This window comes from Cyanistes caeruleus, chromosome 1 (assembly GCF_971803275.1).
Source record: "Cyanistes caeruleus chromosome 1, bCyaCae1.hap1.1, whole genome shotgun sequence".
In the NCBI taxonomy this organism is placed as follows: domain Eukaryota; kingdom Metazoa; phylum Chordata; class Aves; order Passeriformes; family Paridae; genus Cyanistes; species Cyanistes caeruleus.
The window spans coordinates 15822983-15848597 of NC_141701.1; the positions used below are offsets into that span (position 1 = coordinate 15822983).

Consider the following 25615-nt stretch of genomic DNA (forward strand, 5'->3'; position numbering starts at 1 on the left):
CATCAGCTACTGAGCAGGCATAAATCTAAGGCATTTGTGGATCTCAATGGAATTGTGTTGAGTATAAAATAATTTTGAAAAACACTGAAATCCTTGTCATTTGCATGCTCTTGAAAAGAAGAGGTAAATAGATCAACATAAGAGATGCTCTGTTCTGGTTAAAATGTAGGAATATCTTAGACTTGTGGGTGAATTTCAAACAGAAACACAATAAAATCTGACCGCGCACTGGTACATCTCCAAGCAGAAATTTTATTTGGTTAGAAGTTTAAACATTAGATATGAAATACTTAGACTCCCTGGAACGTGGGTTAAATCCCAGCAGGGTTGACTCAGCTCTTGATCCTGCAATGCAGAGAAACTGAATTATAATAACTTTTGTCTATGTGACCTGGATGAGACAGTGTTCTCCCTTCTTTACATAGAAAGAAAACCCAGCAGTAGGAACCATGCAGATAGATATATTAAGAGTCATAATCTCATATTCACCTTTTTCTATCCTTTAGTTTTGGCAGAAACAAACCTGAAAATGTAGATTAGCTGAGACTTCTGTTTTGCACCCAGGTCCAAAGAGCTGGAAAGAATCAGCAAGGCTCATGTAGTCCATCTTGTGCCAAAGCTGCATAAGCACTACTCATGTCATTGCTGTCAGATGCTTGCCTAAATGGCTCTTAGAGCATGCCAGAATCTTCCATTTCAAATAATCCATAACTGAGATTCACTGTTGTCAATGTTAAAAAGTTCTGCTGAGTATCTAACAGAAGTTGTCTTTGCTGCAGTTTAATCTTTTTTCTTTCTTTTTATCCTGTCCTAGACTCCACCTCTGTGGAGACTGACCCCTTCTTTGCATATTTGAAGGTAATTCTCATGCCTCCTTCATATTTTGTTCCTTTAGAATTGGCTGCTTTCCCATGGAGAGTTCTTGAAACTGCAAGATATTGTATTAAAAAAAAAGCAGTGGGTGAGTAGGAGCTTAGTCTAAACTCATAATAAAGATCCCTGCTGCTCCAGAAGCAGTCTAGGAAGGAAGTGTGATTCATGATGACCCTGCTTCTTCTTGAGCTTCCAGCTGTTCTCCCCACACCCTCATGTACTTTCAGTTTGCAGCTGTACTCCAAGACTCTTTCTGCCTTCACATGCTGCTTCCAGGCATCTTGAACCTTCTGCCCTGTACAAATAAAGGAAAAGGTATTGTTTTAATCTTATTCAATTATATTCTAAATTGAGGATAGTGATGAGTTTTGAAACCATTTTGTGTTCAGATGTATTAAAGGTTGGCTTATTTATTTAGGTATATTTTTCCTCTTTTTTTTTTGTCTTTAAACTGATATTGGATTTTCTAAGTGCAATATAGACCTGGTATGGAGCAGATTTTGCAGCATTAAAAGAGTGTTTCACACCCACATGTAAATAATTTCTTTTAAAATGAGTATTGAGAATATAATGCTTCCCCTGCCTCCACTCCTACACAGTCAAAAAGTCCACAAGGCCTTTGATGATTTTTTAGTGAAATTCACATAGATTGTTCAAAATACCAAAACTCTGAGGGGAAAAACAAACTATGTTTTTTGAGTCTGTATCCAGGAATTGAAAATGGAAGTCAGAAATTATTTTAAAGGCAAAAATATTGACTGGAATTAATATATACTTTTCTCATGTGATAGTTTTAAAATTATTAAAGAAGCCAAACAGAGTAGCTGGCAAATTTCTGGTGAGTATAACACTTAAGTTGTTTACTGCTTTCCTCTCATCAGTCCCAAGCTGGATGCTAAAGTTCCTAGCAGTCCCTGGGGGCAGACTCTAAATGCTCAGGTGGCATGCCAAGGGATAAACCCTGGAAAAATCCAAGGGATAAATCAGCTTGAAGCTGGGGACACAGGACAACTTGGAATACTTGGCAATAAAAGCAGCTCCAAAGGCAGAGTCTCACAGGCAGTTTCTGCTCGCCCTGCCTTGCCTGGTAAGAAAACCCACACAATGCTGGGTCCCAAGGAGGGCTGGGGCTTAGAAGCTGATGGGACCTGCTGCTCCAGCCCCTGAGCACTTGATGTTTCTTACACTCAGAGTTCAGAAGGCCACAGTGTTTGGGCAGGTCAGGTTTCCAGTTCCCATCTCCAAGAGTTTATTATCCTTTTACAGGAGTCTATTATCCCAGATGCCCTGGAAACAGGGAAATGGCTTGGCATGCTCTGCCAGCAGCACGCTAGCAAAAGCCATGGAGAGAGGTAGGTAAAGCCCATTTTGGGTTTGCTCACATCATTACTTTCCAAGCTGTTTTTCTTTTCTTTCTTTTATTTCCCCCTCACTACAGTTGGAGGAAAAAAAGAAAGGAGTTTGGTGTTTTTTGTTTGTTTGTTTGGTGATTTTTTGTTTGGTTGTTTTGGGGTTTTATAAAAGAAATTAAAAGATATTGGAGAATCAGTATGTTGTAACCCAGAGCTGACTGCTCATTTTTCATAATACTCAATTTAATAACCTTAGTCACCATTAATCTAAACTTTATAAGACATATGAAAATGAACTTAGTAAAGATGTATTTTAATTGTACATCCATCAGGTTTTTAGATGTCATTTAGTAGTTTAAAATAAGTGTCTTAAACAGAGAAATAACTATAAATGCATAAACTGTATAATACTGAATTTTTCTCCCACAAGGATTAAGCAACTTTGTGTCAAACAAAATAAAACTCTACAAACTGATATTACTGCACATATGGGGAGAAATTCAGCACATATAATCTATCATGCTTAGTATCCTAAATAACAGAGGAAATAGTAGACAGTAATTGCAATTTCTCTCTGCATGGTACATTTCCACTCACAGAGGCAGCTTCTAAAAGTGGCTGAACTTCCTCATCCCAGCATTAACACTAGAAACTGTGGAAAACACCTGGAGATCATGTCCCACTTGGTGGAAATGAAGTGATTACAGAACAGATACAGGGTTTGGACACTTTCAATCTGTGGAACAGTCTGGAATTTAGAAGAAAGAGTAAAAAAACCTCAAACTAAAACCCAAAGGAAAAATACGCAGAAGCTTAAACTTTAAAAGTTAGCAAGTAATCCTTACAATACCCAGCAGTATCAGATGGCCTTGCCATAGAAGCAGCCTGCCCAAACAAGAGTGACATATACACAGTGTAGGATCTATCACAGCAAATATATTTTGAGTAAAATAGAACATCGAGACAAATTTTTATTCGATATGCCGCTGCTAGATTCATTCTCGGTTCATTGATCAAACCATGCCTTGTCTGGGCTTGCTGCCTCTCCCTGGCTGTCCCTTCCCCACAATCTCATCTTCAGCCCTTTTCTCTCTTTCAAGCCCTAAGCGTTTAGTCCCAGACTATCACATTTGCTGATTTATCAAGGTTCAATCTTTACTCCATCAGAAGTGGCAGACACAATTGCCTGCTTATCTCTTCCATCCTCAGGCACAAAATCCCTTCTTTCGCTTTTCTGCATTGTCTGCACATTTTCTTCATCTAGCACTGGCTAAACAATTGGTTGAGAAAACAATACTCCACACCCAGTTAATGACATTGTAGAAAACCTACCTGCCTCTGTCTTCCATCAGTTTCATATGGCATCTAAACTGTGGGCTGTTTGCAGGGAGAGACTGCCTTAATCAGTTATCCTCAGAGTGCTTCTCGTGCAGGAAACTGGTTCTTGATAGAGCCTCCTTGGAACTCACAATGCCACAAAATACAGCTCTGCAAGACAGCCATTGTTTTGTGCTTCTGAGGATATGTATGTGTCTATATTTAACAAAGAAAATAGTAATTATTTCAGTCTAAAAATATGACTTTCTCTAAATAAGATGCATAAATGTCAGATTTTTTTATATGTGTTTGATGATTGTGTTTTATTAACTTTAAAGATAACATATTATTGAGACTATTAATTTTTAAATTTAAATTGTTAATATTATAGATTATGTACATGCAAGTAGCTTTCCCATCAATCTGCTTCTCAAGTCCTTTTCCAAACTCATTCTCCATTTTTCAAAGTTCCTGTAAATTTTAAATGATAATCCCATGTCATTCTTGGTTTGCAGTCATAATAGGAATGCAGAGTAGACTACCCAGCTGCTGGACAAACACAGGCTGTTCAACATAGCTTGCTATGGACAGTAAAGCTGTATCTTGCATTTCCTCCTTGCTGTAACACTGATCAGTGGTGCAGAGAGCATTATAAGCTACTTTTCAGTCCAGTTTTATAGCTTTATAGTTTTATAGTTTTATTTTTTGCATTTTAGTGTAAGTGGCAGGCCAAAGTCTGAGCCTCCTGCGTGCTCTGCTGACTGCAAAGTTTGGATGTGGACCTTTCATGTAGAATAAATGAAAAAGTTTAAACCCACCAGAACCCAGATGCAGTCAGTAACCAAACTTCTGAGGGTGGAAAAAAACAGACCAAAACAAAAGATTCCAATCCAAAGACTGCAAAAATTATTTTTCTCATACTTATTTTTATAGTGATGTAAAAGAAACTACACTTTTCTTTCATGTCACCATTGCTAAATAAAATGAATCTTGCAGTATTTTCTCAGTTAAAGTTTTAAATTTAACACCAATTGACAAATATTCTATCCTCCTAAGATAATTATAAAAAAAATCAAAGAAATAGTTTTTTTGCAATCTGGAGTGTTTTTCTCTCTTCCAATTTACCAGCATTTGTCTAATTTTCTTTTAATTATCTTATTTTCATGCCTTTCAAACAAGACAGAACTTTAATATTTTCTTATTTACCAAACAGAACTAAAATGATTGTCATTGATTCAAGTTTGCAGCATCTTTATGTCTGCTCCATGCTGAAGCTTCATATAAATTTATCAAGTACAAAATCAATTTTTTAAATAGAATAGTTTGTCCTAGATATAAAACTATATATCCCACCATTTCCCCTATTGTCTTTAAAAATCAGATTTTGAAACATAAATATTGTAGAAATATGTGCAAGAATATGAAAATAAGGAATCCTTTTGTTCTGACTTGGAAGTCTTGTGCAACAAAAATTATATTATTACATTTATGAATTATAAAATCCATGTGGACAAGATAATTTTTCAGCTTTGATATAAATCTGGAATCTAAATTAGAATTTAAATTGGTTGAAATCAAAGTCCGTATCTATTTTCTGTTCTCTTGAGGTCAATTTTAAATGATAAACAGTAGATGGCCTACATTTATTATTTATTATGTGTGTAATATTTTCTGTATTACCTGTCAGATTTATAGTATTACACATTGATTTTAAAGGAAGTTGAATCGGTATTTTATGCTGTAAGATACTTGTAGTACTGACTTTTATTGATACAAATTACAGATAACTTAATCCATATGAACTTCAGTATTAATATTTTTTTTATTTATATATATGTATTCAGATGAATATATAATGAGAGTTTTGTGGAAACAAGGGAGAAGATGCATTAGAAATTTTTACTATAGGCAATATTGTATTTAATGTTTTTTAAATTGATTTTTTAAAATATACATGGAATTAAAAATCATGGAAGTATGTTTTTAATTTAAAATTATATAATTGTCATTATAAAGTTTCAAAATAATTTGCATGAGGAAGTGGAAGGTTAAAACATTCATTGTGATTTTGAATCACTTCCAGCCTGATAGGACTGCTCATTTTCGTTCACAGATAGGCAATACAAAGTTACCAGGGTTTGCAGATGATGTGTTTCTTCAGAAATTTTCTTGTTTATTTCTCCAGATTAGTTGTACAGCAATGGGGTTAACTTTTCTCAAGGTAGCCTTTGATTTCTGCACAATGGAGTAAGAGACTTTTTGCTTTTCTAAAGTTGTGCCATCAAGGTGGGAAGGGGAAAATGGGTCAGAGGTGCTTCCCAGTAATTTCCTTCCCAGTATGAGACTGATGAAATCAATCCTCTTTTCTTTTTCAGGAAAGTTTAACTTAAAGCTGACAGCAGCTCCCCATGACAGATGTCACATAAAAGGGGGGTGTCCATGAACCCTTTGTGTTTGACCTGTGCCCTGGGAAAGATGAGTCCCTTGTGCCTGAGCAGCTGCGGGACCCCACCGGCCAGCTCAGAGCTTGGTTTGCCCAAAAAGCCATCAGAGCTTGGTTTGCCCAAAAAGCCATCAGAGCTTGGTTTGCCCAGCTGTGCCCCTTTCATCCCCACAACGTCCCCACAAGGTCCCCACTCTCAGCTGGTACATTATCCGTGTTTCCATGAGCTTCCAGGCTCTGCAATGCCCTTGAAGGACTTGTGCTGAGTCCCAGTTTATGGAATAAGGCATTTTATTGACAAACATTCTGGTAATAGAGAACTGTGACAGGTTAAGGTTCCAAGATTGCTGTTGATGGTATACTGAATGCAAAAATGAATTAGAAGTGAAATTCAGAAAAGCTGTAATTACCAATAAGAGATGGCTTTATAGAAATCCTTAGTGTGCATAGAGTAAGGTTCTTACCCAAGAGCCATCCCTACTGGGGGAGAAGACAGGCTGAGCATGTTGACTGACCCCAGAAGTTATTGATGGTGTTGTCGCTGACCTCCCTTCTCACCTAAGCTATATTTACATAATTTTCTTTGAGAAAGGGGACAGCTCATGTCATTTCATGTTTAGGTGGAGTTTGAATGACTTCAGTCACTAAGATGTGTAGAGGAGTGAAAAATAATATTTATTTTTTGAGTTGATGAAGCAAAGTTCATTTCTCAATTCCTGTCTGGGACATTCCTTTGGCTTAGTTCCCATTAGCTGCATTGTTTTCAGCAGAATGGCCACAGCACCTCCGTGCCCCTCCATCCTGCTCCATGTCCCCCTTGGCACAGTACCCCAACCACCCTTGGTGCTCCTGCTTCTAAGGTGGGCAGACAGTCTGTTCCTGGTGAAGTATAGCAAATACTTTCACTCCTTTTTGCTGAATTTTGTTTTTTCATCTTCTCCTCACAACAGGTGAGCAAAGCTACAGCAGTATCAGAAAACTCCTCTTTGGGGATTTTGGGTGTTTTAGGCTTAAAACAAAAAATAATATTGTTTTATTCTTGTGTTTTGTTCTTTTTGCAGTAAGGTGCAACACAAGAACCAACAGAAATTTGATTTTTTTTTCCTCCTGGAGATGGGTTTTTTTCACTTAGACTGTAAATAGAAATGTAACAGTAAGAATTTTTTCCTAGTTAATTACTTTGAGGTAAAGTTGTTTTTTGTTTTTTTTTTTAATAATTGCTGGAATCTAATTCAAACTTGTATAGACTTTTTTGTAAGGATTACAGTGAGAAATTATCTTTCTGACATGAAACAGAAGCAGGACTTGAGTCACTGTTCTTGCTACTTGGGTTGCTTTCTGGCATCAACAATTTTGAGCAGTTGTGCTTTGAGTTTTCTTGTGGGTAACATGAAAATTGAGTAGTCTAACTAGAACCTTAGCTTCAGGATTCAAGCCTTTCAGAGAAAGCTGTACAGATATTAGAGGCCCCAGAAAGATCTACAGACTGATCTTGTCTTAAAATTACTGCGCAATCTAAGAATGCCTAACTGTGATTGCTCCCTTCCCACAGAACCTGAGTCCTCTCCCGACAGTGTCACATGGGTTTGAGGAATACTATCACAGAGATTCCTAATGTTTTAATGCTGCCTGAACTGAGATGCCCTAGAAACTGAAAATATAAAGTTCATTTTACTCATCCAGCAAGTCCACTGACTTTATTGTGAATATGGCAAACCAGATTATGACTAAGGGAATGAATAAGGTGAATTCTTACTATGAATCAGGTGCTTTCTTACAAAGAGTAGTTGAGCAAAATTAAGTACATACTCTTGTTACTCAAACTGCAAGCAACTAGATGAAAGAATTGGTGCAGGAAATTAGAAGTTCGATAATAATAATTTGTAATATCAGATTAAGTGTGGCAACACATGGTCAGACAATTCTAGTTCAGCTGTCTAATTATGTGGACAAATGAACCTACCCAGTTAACACAGAGAGACAGATCTTTCAGAAGGCTATTTAAATCAGAAATCTTATGTTTTTGAATCTTTTGCAAGTGGAGTCTGTTCTCCATTACCTGCAATGGGAAATTAGGGCTGCTAGATGGCCAAGTGCCTAAAACTAAATGAATTAAATACCATACAGAGAAGAAATAACCTGGAAACTTAAACTCTGATGGATTAATTTCAAAAGAATACATTACTTTTTAATATAATAAGATGATTTTTTCAGTGTATCATGATAGATGGAAAACTGAAATTGCAGAATGTGTTTACAAAAGACTGATTGACACAGACAAAGCTAGTATCAGCACTTGGTGGGATAAGATAATTCCGTTGAGGAATTGTGAGGTTCCAAAATATTTTGAATTCAGTATAATATTCAATAAGTTCTTTGTGACAACTTTGACACTAGCCTTGTGAAAAATTCGGCAAACACAGGCCTAAAGCTGATCCTTGAGGAACTTGGTAACCACCATCCCATTAGATTGTTTCTTGATCTGTCTTCCTTTACCAAGTTATTTTCTCAGTTTATAACTTTAATAGTCTGCTGGGTGTAGCATCAGAAATCTGGCAGAATATTCTTTAGAATTCTAATTCAGTTTTATATGGACTGTGTCCCATCACTGACAACCATGTAAATCAGATGTAACTCTAATGAAATCAGAAATACAACAATGGCTTAAAACATGTGTGAGAGGAGAATCAGATCCTCTCCCTCTCCCTCCCTCCCTCCCTCTCTCCCTCCCAAATGTCAGCTAAATAATCTTTCAGGCTTTTGAAATAAATCCAAAGTTCAGATGTTGTATCTTGACAGTGCCAAGATCCTATAGAACACATCTGCCCTTCATTGTGCCTGTTCAGCATTCATCTGAAGGCAGAATTTAGTTTCTATGCTGAACTGGGACAAACCTGCAACACTTATTAGTATGTTTGGGCACTAGAAATGCATAATGAAACTGTCAGCATAATCTAAATCATGAGATAGATAATTTATCTGCTGTAACACTGAATTAAGAGTGTTCTCCCCAGCGCTCAGAATAATTCTCTGCTTTATATACTTGTCTAAATGCTGACCACATGTTGGGCAATGTGTTTGTAGCATTTGCCCCAGTGTTTGATTTTTGAACTGGCATGCATTCACCACTCCAAGTAAGTAAAATAATCCAGGGGAAAAGCACAAAATGCCCATTAAAGAAAACCATTTCAATAACAAGCTGAGCCCCTCAGGGACTGAGCTATTATAAAAAGCAATCAGAAACTTGGAGGGTGGGATTTTGTGCTTTTATTTTTATTTAAGACATCCACAAGTCTGAGACACAAAGCCAAAAAATGAGGCATTTGGTTAAAACCTGAAGAAAGAGAATTCATTTCTTTGTGAAGTTAACAACTACTGTAGATTAGAAAATGAAGTTTTACCAAAACCGCCAACTATAGAAAAATATTTCTTTGTTCTAGAAATCCCTCTGGGATTATATTCTTTACATATGTTAATTCCTGTTAAGTTATATGATGTTCTGCTAATGAATGGAAGAAAAATGGTTAGATGGCAATGAGAGAGTAAGCCAGACAGGAATCTTTCATTACTGAGAGCTACGCATGAAAGGCTGGTCAGCATTTCCATTAAAGATTGCTGTTTTCAGGGGTCTATGCTGAGATATAAACAACTTCTCCAAATGATTATTTAGGGCTTCAGTGTGAGCACACAGTCTGATTTTTTTTATTATGGCTGAAATAATTGTAATGTAAAAAGGAGAAGAAATGGTTAAACTTAGCTGAGTTTGTGTTATTTAGTTGCATAGTATTAAAAGATTTGAATTCTTTACTGAAATGCAAAAGAACACAGTCTAAACCTGTACCTCTAACACGAAGGATGAACTTGTAGATGACTAACATGAAATTTAATTTTTCTGGCAGTGACTGTGGCACAGGCTTTATGAGCTGTTTGGGACAAGCCAGCTGACCTTTCTGTATTTCAGTTTCTAATTTTTAATTGTTCTGTTGTGGTATAATGATGTGCTATATTTTCTTTTTTTTTTTTCCTTTCAATTTTCCCTTCCCCTTCACCTTCCCCTTCCCTTTTTTTTTTTTTTGCCAATTTCCCAGTTAAAAAACCTTAATCCAGTAGCAATAATCAGAAATCCTGCTTTCCAATAGTCTTCAATACACTGCTTTTATAGTCTCTTGAATGATGAATATGCCCAGTTTCTGGCTACTTTTTCCTATGATAAAAATGCTATTTTAAAATCAGATTCAATCCTTTAATTCTTCAGTGAGTGTTCTGTTGCTTTCAGATATCGAAGATCTGTATGTCTTGCTGTTGCATGATGTTGCAGTGTGCTTAGATTAGTCTTGTGAAGGAGTCTTCATTCCAACCATTTTTTGAAGTGTCTTTACAGAGCCCAGTCTTCCAGATAATCATAAAAATAATATTTATAAATAGTATCTTACTAAGCATATTTTGGTAAGTTTATTAGTTTATTGTCCTGAAGCAATCCTAAACTCATGAAAATAAGTTGGAAGACTTCTTCACCTACTTGACTTAGTCCAACAACTTACCTGGTATTAGGTTCTTGGGGTAAGCTTTGTAATGAAAGCGTGAAAATTATCTAGGAGATGTTCAGAGCATAAATGTAACTAGGACACTTTTAACTTCCTGCCTGCAGGAGTGTTTCATCCAGCTGATTGTGCTGAGATTTTAGGTAGAATAATGTGTAGTATAAATGCTTGAAGATAAGTGTTGCAAATACCCCTGTAATTTCTTAGAAAGAGACAAATCTGTGTACATTCTTTATGCTCTTGGCTAAAGAACAACTAAGAGATTCAATCCATTCTTTGCCCCTAACAGCAAGACACTGACATATAAATTATTTTTTTTCTGTAAAGGAATGCATTTTTTTTTCTATATTGATGAATAAGGAAAACTGTCTATACAATACTCTGTTGAATTGTCCAGCCTTCAAGATCAATGAATGAAGTAATTCCTGCTGTGTCTGTTATTTACCTGTTGACCTTATCCTTCTATTCATTGGGTCTGGTGGCTGCTGAAAGGTCAGAAGACATGGTAAGATGATGAGTTGTTTGGTGCATTTGGTATTTTTTCAGCTGTCAAATCCCATCTCCTTTTCGCTGATGTTTGTATTTTTCATTATAATTACTTCTCAGTAATGCAAACACATGTGGAAAGTGGGATGGGGAAGATTGGAGGTGGGATGTGTACAAATTCATTAGTCAAGCAGCTACTTCAAAAGAGATCATAATGGGAAAGGGATGCTCTTCTCTCAGAAAGTGGTCTTCTGCTATTTGCCTATTAGTGCAAGCATCTCACTTAACATAAACTTCGTTTGGTATATGTGGAAGTGAAATTTGGGAGTATGATTTCTCCCTGATGTGATTGTGAAAAAGTAAAGGATCTTACAGCCACCAAAATCCTCAGCCATTTTGAAATGTATTTTAAACTTAAAGTGACTTTTTGAATTTTCTCCACAATCCTCACCCACCCATTTTGATGTTCATAGGTATTATGTGATATCCTCTATCTCTTACATTAATTTGCTAGACCTTCAACAGAGAAAATCAAAATATCTGCAGTCATTATTACATGTGATATGTATTGATATGTGCTTTTACTTCACTCTCCTGGATCAATGAACAAAAAAACTCTACTAAAACCACCCTCTAGGAAAGTTGACCAATGCATAAAAATACCAGGCAATTCAAAGCTAATTCTTCATCTCCTTTCTAAAAGTGAAGTATTCTGTGTAATATGTAAGCTGAAAAAATCAGTTGTCTATTATCTAATGGCTCATTTACCAATGATCCAAATGTACATCTTAATTTCCTGTATAGTTGTCTCAGCCCATTGCTGTAAATAATGACTGCAAAAACAGAAAAGCAGTTGGCAAATCAAGATTAGTTTTTCTGAACTATTCTAAGTTTTCCGTATAAGGATCAGTTGTTCCATGCCATTTTCTTCCCTAATGTAAGTTCTAAGACAAACTACTTTTTTGACTGAAAAGACAAACTATATTTTTTTGCTTAATAATTAATAGCACCAACTTTGACTCTTTCAACTGATTATTAAGTATTTTTATGAAGTAATGATTTCTCTGCTTTTCTTCATTATTTTTCATCCTTTGACAAGTAGCACTTATGACAAAGAGGACCTGAAGATTTTCACAAATTTGTTTGAAATGACCCTCTCTTACTAATTTGGTCTCTGTGAATGTTCATCTGAAAAAGTCATGTGATTTTAATTAGTGTACTGAATTACCTATCATTTATAAACAGGAGGCAATTGTTAGAGGCAATCATTAGGACACTTGGCCTCTCACACATAATAGTAAAATTGTAGTATTGCACTAAAAGTAGTAAGATTTAGCACATAAAGAAAATTTCAGGGTCATAGATGTTTTACCATCCTTGTATTTCCACAGAAAAAAACAGCATCCATTTATCCATAGATATTCTCTTCAATTTTAAAATTGTCAGTTTTTTGTGATTGAAATAAATGATGTGTGTAGGATTCATTAACCTTTTCCTCATTTTGTCAGATAGTTGAGATGACACTTTTATTCTAGAATAATGATATCATCAGGGTCAGAAGGGATCTTATCCAGTCTAACCAGTCCACCCAGCACTGCCACTGTAATCCCTAAACCATTAAACCTAAACTACCTAGTGCCAGATCCAGACACCCTTATAAACCTCCTGCAGTCCACGGATTGTGTCTTTTCAGGTCTCTCTGTAGATCCTCCCCTCAAGCAAACTAACACTCCCACTCAACTTGGTGTCATCTGGGGATCTACTGAGAGTGCACCCACATCCAGATTGTCAGTAGAGATGTTAAACTGTCTCAAAAACTAGCCCTGGGGAATACCTCTAGTGACCTGTCACCAATTTGGCTCCATTAACCACAGCTCTCTGGGCCTGGCCAGCCAGACACATTTTACCCATCAGAAAGTACACCTATCCATGGCACAAGCAGAGACTTGTTCTAGGAGGATGCTGTGGAGATGGTGTCAAACGCTTTTCTAAAGTCTACCACATCCACCTACAGAAATGGGTCAGCCTGTCACACAAGGAGATCCTGCTGGTCAAGCAGGACCTGGCTTTAACTTTGGCTAGGCTTGATGCCCTGGTTGTTCTGCGTGTGCTGTGTAGTGGCATTCAGGATGATCTCTTCCACAGCCTTGCCTGGAACCATGGTAAGGCCTGTATTTCCCTGGATATCCTTCCAAACATTCTTGTAGGTGGGTGTTGTGTTTGCCAAATTCCAGTCATCTGTAATTTCTCCAGTTAACCAGGTCTGCTGGTTATGTTAGAGAGGGCGATTTGGCAAGTTCTTTCTCCAGTTCCCTCGTAACTCTGGGGTGGATCCCATCAGGGTCCATAGTGAATGTCTTACTGGTGAAGTAGGTCATTAACCATCTCTTCCTGGACTGTGGGGGCTTCACTCATCTCCCCAACACCATCTTCCATATCAGGGAGCTGGGAGTCCTGAGGGAACTGCTTGAAGAGTGCGGCAAAGAAAGTACTTTGTACCTCTGCTTTTTTCCTCATCCCCGGCACTGCCTTCAACAAATGCTGAAAGCACTCCTTGACTCTCCTTTTGCTGCCAGTGTATTTATGGAGATTTTTTTGCTTTTAACTGTAGTGGTCAAATCAAGTTCTAATTGGGCTTTGGCTGTGCTAATCTTCTCCCTATATGACCTCATCACATCTTTATAGTCCTCCTAATTTACCTGACCTTCTTTCCAGAGATGATAAATTATCTTTTCCTCCTAAAATCCAGCCTAAATTCTCTATTTAAGCAGGCTGGTCTTTTTCCCTGATGACTTGTCTCCTGTAGTATTTCATGCAGTTGTCTGTTCTGTGGAGTGGATTGAGTACATCCATATAAATATTCTTTATCCTATATAAGGCTGAAGATATTTTAGGTCTTCTCTAAGCCTTTTGTTCTTACTGTGAGTTCTGATAATGGTAAAATATATGTTGTTCCAGACAAACTATTTGAGATGAGTACCACCTTCCTTCTTCCTCTGGGCATTACAACAGAATCTCTGTAGGTCATAAAAGTTAAAAGAAGTACTATTAATGCTCAAAGCAACAAGGAAATATTCTACCCGTTCAGTTAGATTATTAAATTACATGGCAATTAGACACATATCATAGAATCATAGATCAATTATAGAATCATTAAATGGTTTAGCTTAGAAGATCCTTTAAAATCATCTAGTTCCAACCCCCAGCAGTAAGCAGAGACATCTTCAACTAGATCAGTTTTCTCAGAGCCCTGTCCCTTACCTTGGATATTTCCAGGGATGAACCACCTCTCTGGGCAGCCTGTGACCGTGTTTCAGCTCCCTCATTGATAAAAACTTCTTCCTCATATCTAATGTCAGAGTACCTTGTGTTTGAAACAATTACTGTTTGTCCTATCATTACAGGTCCTACTAAAATGTTCTTTCCCATCTTTCTCATAAGCTGCTGTTAAGTATTGAAAGTTTCCCTGGAGCCAACCTTCTCTTTTTCTGGATATCTCTTCCTGAACAGTCTTGGGGTTAAAACCTCACAGGGTCAAAAACTACATTTCACAATTTCAGTAGTCTCAGGTATTGTGATACCTTTGTTGAATGCAAAAATAGCAGTCAGGTAAGTTCATCATGCCTTAACTTCTTATTAATAATTAGCTAAACTGCTATGAAAGTCTGTGCAGGAAATCTCTGCTGAAAGGAGCTTTTCTCCTCCTAAAACCTGAAAATGTGAATTACTGTGTGTAAGCTTCTTGTGCATGCTTAAAAAAATTCTTGAGGATGAAGCTAACAACACACATGCTGTACAAATATTTAGAGACAAGTTCCTTGCTAAATGAGCCAAAGGAGAATATTTAAGATATTTAAGTTAAATTGACGTGGTAACTATCGCATGAAGTGAACAATAAATGGACTCCACTAGACAGAACAGACTTTGACCAAAATAGCATTGATGCATTTTCCAGATTAGTCAACTCTGCCATAGGTTCTTGCTCATAAGATACATAATAGAACAAATATATTAAACTAAGAAATGTGACAAAAAAAACCCACTTTCAGATAAATTGATAACAGCTTAAAATTGGATATAATTGTGAAACTCACTATGTTAGAAATTACTGGGTGCTTTTCTTTAAGTATACCTGGATAAATTTGATTGTTTTAGTTTCCCTGGATTATAAATAACCTCTAAACGATTCAGACATATTTTCTGCTTCTTGTCTGGAACATCTTAAGCAAAACATGCATCTGCTCTTCTTCAGACAGAAGAAATGGAATTGGCTCCCAATAGAAGCCAGGTTCTAATTTAATTCGTATTTTGGAATCTTCGTATTTCATCATAGGAGTCTTTGGTATTCTAGTATGGTCTATGGAATTTGTTGATTTACTTCATAGCTTCATCTCTTCACTGAGATATAACACTTAATAGATATTGACATTTCTTAGGGCTGAAGTACCTGGTTCATAAAATAAATTTTCACTTATTTTGAGTCTGTGCCTGTCATTTTTAGACAAAACTAAAAAGCAGAAATTGCAGACTCAGGCCTTTGTTGACCTGATTTTGCATCATTTTGACTTAATACTAACTTCCCAGTGTGAGACATGTGATGAGTCTGTGAATAATCCTGACATATTTTTAGCTCTGCCTTGAGGTACCACTCTAGGTCTAGTGGAAGTGGGGATGGTAGCTTCATCTTGAGCAGTAGAAGGAAAAGCAGCATTTGGGATTGTGTGCCATTTCCTTCTTTGTTCTTAATATTATTCTGTAAGAAACATCAAAATGCTTCTTGTTCACTGTACAATTATATTCTCTGAGGAATTAGCAGCGATTGACATAGCATGCAAATTAGATAATGAAGTACATATGCATAGACACTATTTGAATTGCCCAAGGTTAATTTCTGTGTAAAATAATGGTATGCTCTCTTGAAAATTGATCTCTTGTATAGAAATTAAGGGAGAAAATTAATTATAACATCTTTATAAATTAATCAATGTACCTATTCAGTGATTATATATAATAGATGCCTGATTTGAAGTATCTTCAGAATACATATAAGTAATGAAAATGGCATCAAAATGTAAAGTTATTTGCAATAATCATGTGGGCCATTTTTTTTTTTTTTAGTCAACCAGATGCTCAGAATAAAAAAAGATAAATCAATAAATTAAATCAATAAGAGAGGAAAGATTATCTTATGGCTGAGGCAATGGATTGAAAGTCAGGAAATTTGATTTCAATTTTCAACTCTGTCACAGGCTTCCTGTGCGACCTTAGGTAAGTTATGTTTTCTCTCCAGAGATGGTTTTTCATCAATTTAGAGGAGAGAGCAATGTTCTTTCTTCCAAACAGTTCTCAGGCTTTTTCTTGTGAGCTACAGTATATGCAGTGTTACCCTGAAGACTGCATTAAACATTTCATACTTGAATTTGTAAGGTCTCAGCTTACAGTACCTGGGGTCACAGGTTGAAAAGCTGAGTTTGCCCTTTGAACAAGCCCCAAGGCAGTACCCACTTTCAAAGTCAGGGTTTTATTGCTGCCAGCCTGTGGTGTCTGTCTTGGATAGATTTCTAGACAGGATGGTAGACAAGCTGAACTGGCACTACCTCTTGTACATGTGCCTCTTGTAGAGGCCTCTTGTAGCCCTGGTACTGTGGTAGCCAACCCTGGTCCAGCCAAACCTTTTCCCAACCTCAATGCAGGGCCCTGCAGATGTTCCATGCGACTGACATCAAACGGGTGTGTGAGTTGTGTTCCTCCATCAACTGTGTACTCATATGTTATCTAAAGATTGGTGTTTTGTTTTCCTCAGGAACCTCGAGACACTGAACTCTGCAAACAACACTCAGTGAAATTAGGAAAGTTCTGAAGAAAAAAACAGTCATTAACAGATAGTAATTTCCTCTTATCTAGATACGTAAAATCACTCACTTCCTATTTTGACACACATCCTAAACTGGTCACTGGCAAATATTTCCCTACAAGGATTAGACAAAAATATTTGAATGAAAATTATTTCTCTTTTTAATAAATTTGAGTGACTGTGCCAGTGTTTTATTATAAGTAATTGTTGTAATGTGGCAATATATCAGGACATCCTTTTCATCTTTTGGTTTTGCATGCATTGGAAATAATAAGGGATATTTCTGAAAATGTAATTGGAACATCATAATTTAATTCTGTTTCTGTTTTTACTTTAGATCTTCTGTTTTAAGACATTTTATTTTATATATATGATTTTCTTTAAAAACATAACTAAAGCCTTACTTCTACAACAGTAAAGTGTACTTGAATTTTCTTTGAGCTAAACATATTCATAGCAATGTGCACAAAATTTCAGGGTGTGTTACTGTATATTTTTTTATGCAAACACACACATGCATCAACAGTTTCAGTAAATAGAGGTCTTTATTTCTCTCTTTCACTGCAAACCTTTCTTTATAAATCTGACACTTGTCAGATTACATGTGAATATCATCAAAGAGAGGAATTTAAACTGAAAACAAAACCACCGGTATAGCATAACTATCATAAATCAAGATTATTTTGTGTTTTGAAAACATAGAGGAACATTCGTTCCTCACAGTGGAAGATGTTTTAATATAAACAGAAAATGATATTTTAAAAATTGGTTCTATTCATTGAATCTCCAAACAAATTCTGTTTTACCTTTGTGGGACTTGCACATACAGCTATATCTGTACTTAGGGTTGTAATCTAGCCTCCTTGTTTAGACAGACATCCCAGTCTGAAGGTATGATTAATCTCATCTAAAATCAATAACTGTCTGTGTTTCTCTCCATAAGGAAGAATTTCTTCTTGCAATGTAGGATATTATTAAGTGTAGATAAGATGTAACTTAATACTTGCAGTGAACCCAGATGCTAGCAGTTTTTACAAATCACTACCTATAATAAATATTTTAAATCATTTAAGCAACACATCAGCACTGATAGTTGGCAACTTGTGTCCTTCACACTCTTGCTGAAATGTGGCTGTTCCTGAGATCAACCTCAATATGTGACAAGTCCATAGTCCAGTGTAAAGAAAATTCATCCCCAGCTTGGTCTAATCAGTAAGGACCTTATGTTTCCTTCATGGCTCAGAAACTACATGGTAGCTGGTGTCTAAGCCGTGGAGTGTCACAAGAAATAAAAGGTCCCTCTTAAGGATTCGAGGATCATCACATATTATAAAATGCAGTAAAGGTAGAGAAAAGCTACTTGCAGTCCAAATCTGATGTACAGATCTACTATTTAAAAGTTCTTGATTTATAGTATAAACATTCATTACACTGTTGCATAATAATTTTTTTCTCTATTTTTTTTACCTCCAGCCTTCAAGTAAAACAATTGTTAAGAGCTCATTAAAATTGTAATATTTCTTAAACAACTTTATTATGTTCAACTATAACTCTCCATTAAGATCAGAAGGGACTGACTTGAGTAATGCAAACTCTTGAACAGCATCAATTTCTCTTACTGTGAACTCTCTAAACTTTTTTATGACCACTGCTGGTTCCATGCAGACATATTTGGTATTTTGACACATCTTGATCTGATAAAACAGAAATGGACAATCTGCAGCTTTTCTTGGTAGTAGTGTGTTCACACAGTGAATTTTCCTTGAAGTTAAAAATGTGTGCTCTTCTTGCTCTAGCCAAGCTGTTAAAGTTAATTTCAACTTCCCTAAAGTTAATACCACCTTCTACTTCATAATTTTTTTAAGAATACTCAGAGCTTTTTAAAACAAATTCCTGTGGGATTGTAGTTTCCATGACTGTTTGCAGCCTAATGTTTTATTGGAGAAACTCACAAACAAAATTGGGTATCTGTGGTTTGACTTATGGCCCTGAATAAAGAAAAAAACTTATTTTTTTTCTATTTTTTTTAATGGTATCAATGTCTGAAAACTGAAGTCTAAAGATTTGGAGTTTTATGTATTTTTTTACTTGAGATCAAAGTAGGAAGATGTTTTAAGAGGAAGGCATTTGCAGAGCTCTAAAGTTAAATATTTACAATCAGAATATATTTTTAATTAAGTGAAAGTACCATAAACTGGACCCTGTTTTGTCAGGATTGGATTCTCACACCTCTTAGCTCTTCACTGTCACCAAGATGGATCAGATGATGGATCAGAAAAATGTAGTGTTATGCTTTTGTCTTCATTACTCCTGAGAAATATAACATGAAAGCTGTTAGAAAACTTGGTACTTTTCCATTCATAAGCTGAATTCTCAGTGAATATTTCCTTTCATAATGTAGCTTTTCACCCTAATGAAGTGCTAGTCACTGGAAAAGAGTATAGCCTGAGAGGAATTAGTAATTTTACCAAATCAGCACTGCAGTGACCACAGTGCTGTAGGTAGTATGGGACAGAGAAAGGCTTTGAGAGAACCCCTCCATTGGAATTTATCATTCCCGTGAGCTTCAGAACCAGTCACCTCTGGAAAAAATATGGCTCTTGTTTCACCATCCCCTACAGCTGGCTATTATTCAGATGAATACAAAAAATGTGGCAAGTTTATTAGCACTCTAAAGCCTGTAAAGGAATGATTTAAGACAACTCTTCAGATGAGAGAAGTCTGTGCATCCTATTCCCCAAAGCCAGGTAAAGCAAGCACAGAACACTAAAAAACACCCAAATAAAACAACAAGAACAAACAAACAAACAATCCAAAATGCAAAACAAAACAAAAACCCCCAAAACAAAACAAACATCACAATTTCTGTTCTCAAAATGGTGCAGCAACTTTTTACTTATGGTTCATTTGGCATATATTTCATAGGGATTAAGGACTTGTTCACTTTCTTGCTCTTTCTCCTCTGCATTTACTTTCTAGAAGATAATCTAACTTTGAATTTTGATAAATAAATTCAAATTGCAGATTTTTATTACAAAGGTGCAAAGAACTTTGGGTCATAATGAAAGAGAGGTCAGAGAAGCCTTTATGAAAGAGTGGTAAATCATAGGAAAAACTGTCTTGAATATTTTGGAAATCAGAGAGGGGAGAAAAGACTCTGAAATCATGAAGTTCTCATCTTGTCTCTGATGCTGACTTCATAGTTCCAAATAGAAACTGGATGCTCAATGGAATACAATTAAAATGACTTGATCATTCTAAGACCTGCGCAAAGTATCTGGGCTTGGAGTCACTATGACTTAGTACTCTGCTTCTTTATTCCTTATAGAAGAATAAAATGCTGGTTATCAGAGGGACATCCTTGCAACACTCAAAAGGTCAGCAAAACCTTAGGAGCTGAATTCTGAAATTGTGTCTTGCCTTGCTTTGGCAGTGAACTACTTATCACTGTGGCTGATTGGTTTGTTTTTGAAAAAGGAAATAGAGCAATATGTAAAATTAGTATCAGTGTGAAATTTTCCATAGAGAATAAGAGAGAGTTGGTAGAAAATCTGTAGGTTATTTATACCTTCCCTGAGCTTTAATTTTGCTTGGATTCTGGAAAGCTGCATTGCATTTATATTCCTCTGTCACAAGGCTAATGTGAAGATTAATTATTGAATGTTTCTTAATGTTTTGGCAATCAATGATAACTATCACTGTAATTTATGATAATTGAACACCAAAACCCTTTTTTTAGTAGCACAAAATTTGAAAGGTCATTATCAGTCTAGACTTGGCATGGAATTCAAATCTTCTGTAAAAACCTAACAAATTCACTACCCAAAACAAGCAAAATTTAATCAAATAAAGGGAATAGGAATCAGAAACTTTGAATACAAATGTTTTCTTTCTTTAGGGGAAAGCTCAGTTCATTCATTTTGCATTTTAAACATTCCCTTGCAGTGATATGAATTCAGAGGAACACCATTGTTTTTGCATGCCATCTAAGAAATTAAATGGGCTGGAAGAGAACTACAAGACTGCATTATTTTGCATTCTGTGGGAAACACAAAAGGACATGTGTTAACATAAAACTGGGCTTCAACAGTGTGACTATGGATACTGAACTAGGACCTGGAAAACAGATGTGTTTGGAAAATTTATTCCAGTTTTACTAACATGGAAATTTGTGGGTTTTTTGTTGGTGGTTTGGTTTTCTTTTTGGTGATTTTTTTTTGTTTGTTGTTTTTTTGACTTCTTATTGTAGGGTTTTTTTTGTAGGCTTTTTGTGGGTTTTTTTTTTTTAGTTTTCTCTTTTTTATTTTCTCTTTTTACTGATTAGAAACGTGAAAAGACTGTATGGGTACAGTCAGTTGCTGAAATACCTCCATCTGCATGCCAGCTACACCTTCTTGGTTGGTCCTTCATGACTCACAGATCACTGATGCAGTGCCCATTGCAGATGGTCAGTTTTGCAGTTTTATTACCATAAGAGAATTACTATCTTATTTCTGTCTACTCGGATGTCCAAGAAGTATGTCTAAATTGGTAACATTTAGAAAAGGAAATATCTCATCCGCAGACTTTTATTTTCTGCTTGAGTCAAAATTCTTTATCATGCCTCCCTCTGTGAGTTTGTATGCCTTTACATACAAATGTGAATAGACAAGGAGTTGAGTACAGAATCCCTTGTAAAAACAGACTAGGTTTAAAAAAAATCTGTTGAAAATGTCTTATAACCAGAGTGTGAAGAGATTGTGGAATGCTGAATATTTGTAAAGCTTCTACTAGACATGTGTTTATTTTTTATGTTAGAAGGTTAATCACACCTGCCTGACACCCAGATTTCTGCCTGCCTATGTAAGATTTCAGGGGTTTCCTTGCGCTTGCCAGCAGAAACTCACTACCTCAGTCTACATCTGAGGACAATCTCACTGCTTGACTTTACTGATGCTATCCCCAAACAGAAGAGCCATTAAGTTATGGTGTCAGTTTGAGCAGAGGAGGAAGAGACATGGCTCTTGTGCAAGTTGATCATGAGGAAAGTAGTTAGAGAATTCTGGCTCTGTGGCTCCTTGCAGTTTGTTTGGATTACACTTTGGACAGGAACTATAATAATGATGATAACAATGACAACTGAAAAAACTTAAATTAGCCATTTTTCCCTAAGAAGAAGGAAGATATGAATAGATAATTCTGTGTAGCCGCAAAAAAACCCCAAACACCTCTATACAGATTTTTCCTATTGAATGTTGAGAGAGGCATCTCATTATCTCCACTGTTCTCAAAATACTTTAGTCTTCACACATCTCAGCCTTGCTTTTTTCTTTGAAAATATCCAGATTCTAATATCTAAAGATTTTATAATCTGTTAGTGGTACAGATAACAAATGAGCTGGATTACAGTCACGGAAGATCCAGTGGAAATTATTGCTGCATAGCTTGTGATGAGAGGGCTCTGAACACCCAGATAGTATCTGCAATCTTTGTAAAGTGGCATCTAGAGCTTCCACCAGCTAACTCCATCTCACCTGTTCCCCCTTTAGTCTGTTTACAAAATCATCTCCCATGCAGCCCACCTGATTGTAGGTTTTATGTTAACAGGTCAGTAGAAAGGAGTGGTTAGAAAAGTAACGTGAACCATCTAAACAAGCAAGTCAGGAGACTGTCTATTTAATAAACTTTTCCATTTTGTTCTCAAGGCTTCTTTTTTGTCTTCATTAATAATCACTGTTAATGTCATGAACTGTATATAAATACGTATCTCAAAATAGTTAAAAGAAAGAAAATTATATCGCCTTCAATTATTAGTATGTGTCTTATTTGTGGTAACACATGTAATTATCTTTGAGTTTGAGAGCTCTTTGAAAGTCAGTTTCCTCATTCATAAGGTGGGTATAATTTTCCTTGACTTTTTAAAGGGTAATTTTTTACTGCTTACACATTACATTAAAGAATGAAACGTTAACATGGGTATTATTAGTGTTACTGGATTATAATAAGTATACATAAGGAATCATGTAGTATCTTGTAAAGTTAAAACAGTTAAATAGTTAAAAAAGTATGAAATCTTTTACTGCAGGTTGCTTGCTCTCTTGCATCATATAGTCATATGAAGCTAGACAAGGTTTAAATTAGCATTAGGGGTAAAAAATTAATTGATCTACTTTTATAAGCTATTCCTTGACATTGTACTCTTTGTCCTGAAAAAATCACAGATTTAGCCAAAATTTCCAGGCTACTGAACCAAATAAAAAGTAAAATTTTGTAAAACTTGAACAATTAACATTTTTGACAGTGACATTTCAATTTTTCATTTCATTTTCATTTTCAAGCTTGTGAAATTTCTTGTAGGAGAGATGTGCATTTCTCTCCTTACCACCTGCTACTTTTCATCATGGTCATCCCACCCAAAGCTTGTTTTTTCCCCCATAACTCAGCATGTTCATTTTCTAATTCCTTCAGTACTTTTACTCTAAATAATTGTAGTTGCTCTGCTTGGTTCCTGCAGACTCAATAAAGAACTCTATCATGGAACTTACATAAGAGATTGCTTTTTGTATGTATGAAGCATTTCCTTTGAATAGTATTTTATTATGGTCTTTTATTGGATTCATGTGAAAATGCAGATTCCTGCATTTAGGAATTCCAGTATTTAGGCACATGTACTATATTTTTCTAAAATCTGAATGAATCTGCAGAAACTTCTTCTAATCCTTTAATTCGGACATGCTTAGCCTCTTTGGGGGCCAAATCATCTTCTTTCTTTTTTTTTTTTTTTTTTGAAAGCTTAATAGCAAAAGGATAAGATGTTTTTTGTAAAGAAAAAGAAAAATCTGAATTCTATAATTCTACCTTCTTGCAACCCAGGGTTATACAATTAACTTAAATTATGATGCTACACATGTAAGAGAATGACCCTCTTTACAGGCTGTTTGACAAAATTTTGTTCATAGTTCAATGCATAGGTAGATCTTTTTGTCTTAACCTGCAAAAATGGAAAAACTAGCTTGCTAATTCATAGAGTATAGTTGTAAGCTCTTTTAATGGGGGACTGGATAAAGAATTATCTTTATATACTCTTTCCATATATTCACCCTTTTACAAGAATCCATGTTAGTGTTGCCTTTGGAAACAAAAAGGCTTCAAAATATTCAACCTGTCCCCCATTAGAGGATTTCCAAGGCCACAAAGCCCCAGAGAATCCTTCAGCCTTCTTCTTGCCATTGTAAATTTCAATCTCATATCTTATCTCAGTCTGGACAAATTCTTACTTTGTCCTGCATCATATTTGTAATATTTGTATAGCAAATAACCAGTATCTTTCCAATTCAGAGCTTGGATGATTCTTGACAAATGCAAAAACACACTCAGAAAATTCACAGGCATCAGTAGGATTAGTCCAAGCTGCTGAAGGAAGATGAGATTAAATGAGAAAAGTTGTGGGAAGAAATGCAGCGGGAAAGACGTTCAGTCAAAAAGCATTACTAAATGCAGAAAAGTAGATGAAGGTTGACATTAGAAGTTTCCTGCTGTCATTTTCTCTCCAGAGGATGAAATGGAAGACTCCAGCATGGATCAGACTCAAACTGCAGAGTTACACATACTGGCATTTTATAATGGTTTCTTTACTCTCCAACTTTTTCACTTCTCTTCCCTTTAGTTTTAGGGGACTTTTACCAGCATTTATAATGGCATGAACCAGGATATTCTACTGAAGGCAAATGTTTCATATTAGAAATCTGAACCCCAAGCCATTTTGAAGCCGAAGCCATACTCCCACTAGGGGTGTTCTTTCTAGGTTTTATGTCCTTTTAAAATCTGTCTCATAGTCCCAGGTGCTATACTGAAAATGACACTCCACAAATATGGGATCACCTTTGATCTCCTCCAGACCTTTGAGCTGCCTGGACTGGAACTGCAAAAGGCACAAGAAAGTACATTCATGGGCCTGTCAGAGAGTCCTATTATACTGCAGTCCAAAATATCTTTTGCAATTAATCTTTGTTATCCATCTTCTTAGTGTTTTCAGCATTCAATGTTGAAATTTATTTATTTTCAATATTAGTTTTTCCATCAGTATTTATTTTTTTCCTCATCCTGAGTCAGTTTCTTTTCTGAAAGACCATTTCTTTCTGATATTTCTATAAAAGAATGACATGAGTATTGTATGCTAAAATGTAACAAGAAATGATGTACACCTGGATACAAAGGTAATAAATCCACATCATCTGGACAGATGAGAAGCAGATGTTAAAGTTCCTGTGCAAATTTTTTTTTCTTTTTAAAGGAATAAAATCTGACTGTAATATGTTCATATTATTTTTGGCTAGTTCATTTGTTATGTGATGTTGATCTGAATTGATGTTTCCAAACAGACCATTTACGTTGTCAATAATTCAGATTCCGGTGAGCTCCTTGGTATGCCAGACTGCATATGCTAACATTTAATGCCAGACTGAACTTGCTGTGCTGCTCAGCAGGATGAATCACCATAAGGGAGGGTGGCTCCCCAGGTGTATTGTGCCATATGTTTCATGGTGTAGTGAGTAAAGAATACACAGTGATTGACTTGCATCTTGCTGTGTAGCTTCTACCACCTTCCTCAGCCTAGGTTCTGGGAACTCCTTTGATAGTAAATGTGTTCCTTCAGCTTAAATAAATGACACTGCACCTACTGCAGCAAATGCCAGTGATGTTTCCACTGAAAACCTCAAATTCACCAAGCTGGGAGAAGGAGAGGTATGCATGTTCAAAACCAAGATAA

The 25615-nt window shown here is 36.0% G+C and overlaps 1 long non-coding RNA gene across 1 annotated transcript; it reads left to right on the forward strand.

Moving 5' to 3' along the window:
- The first annotated feature begins 1009 nt into the window (after positions 1-1009).
- LOC147655332 (uncharacterized) lies at positions 1010-25168 on the forward strand. The gene is made up of 3 exons (XR_015284190.1): positions 1010-1188; positions 2140-2225; positions 20812-25168. It is a non-coding gene; the product is annotated as an uncharacterized LOC147655332 (long non-coding RNA).
- Positions 25169-25615: the final 447 nt, after the last annotated feature.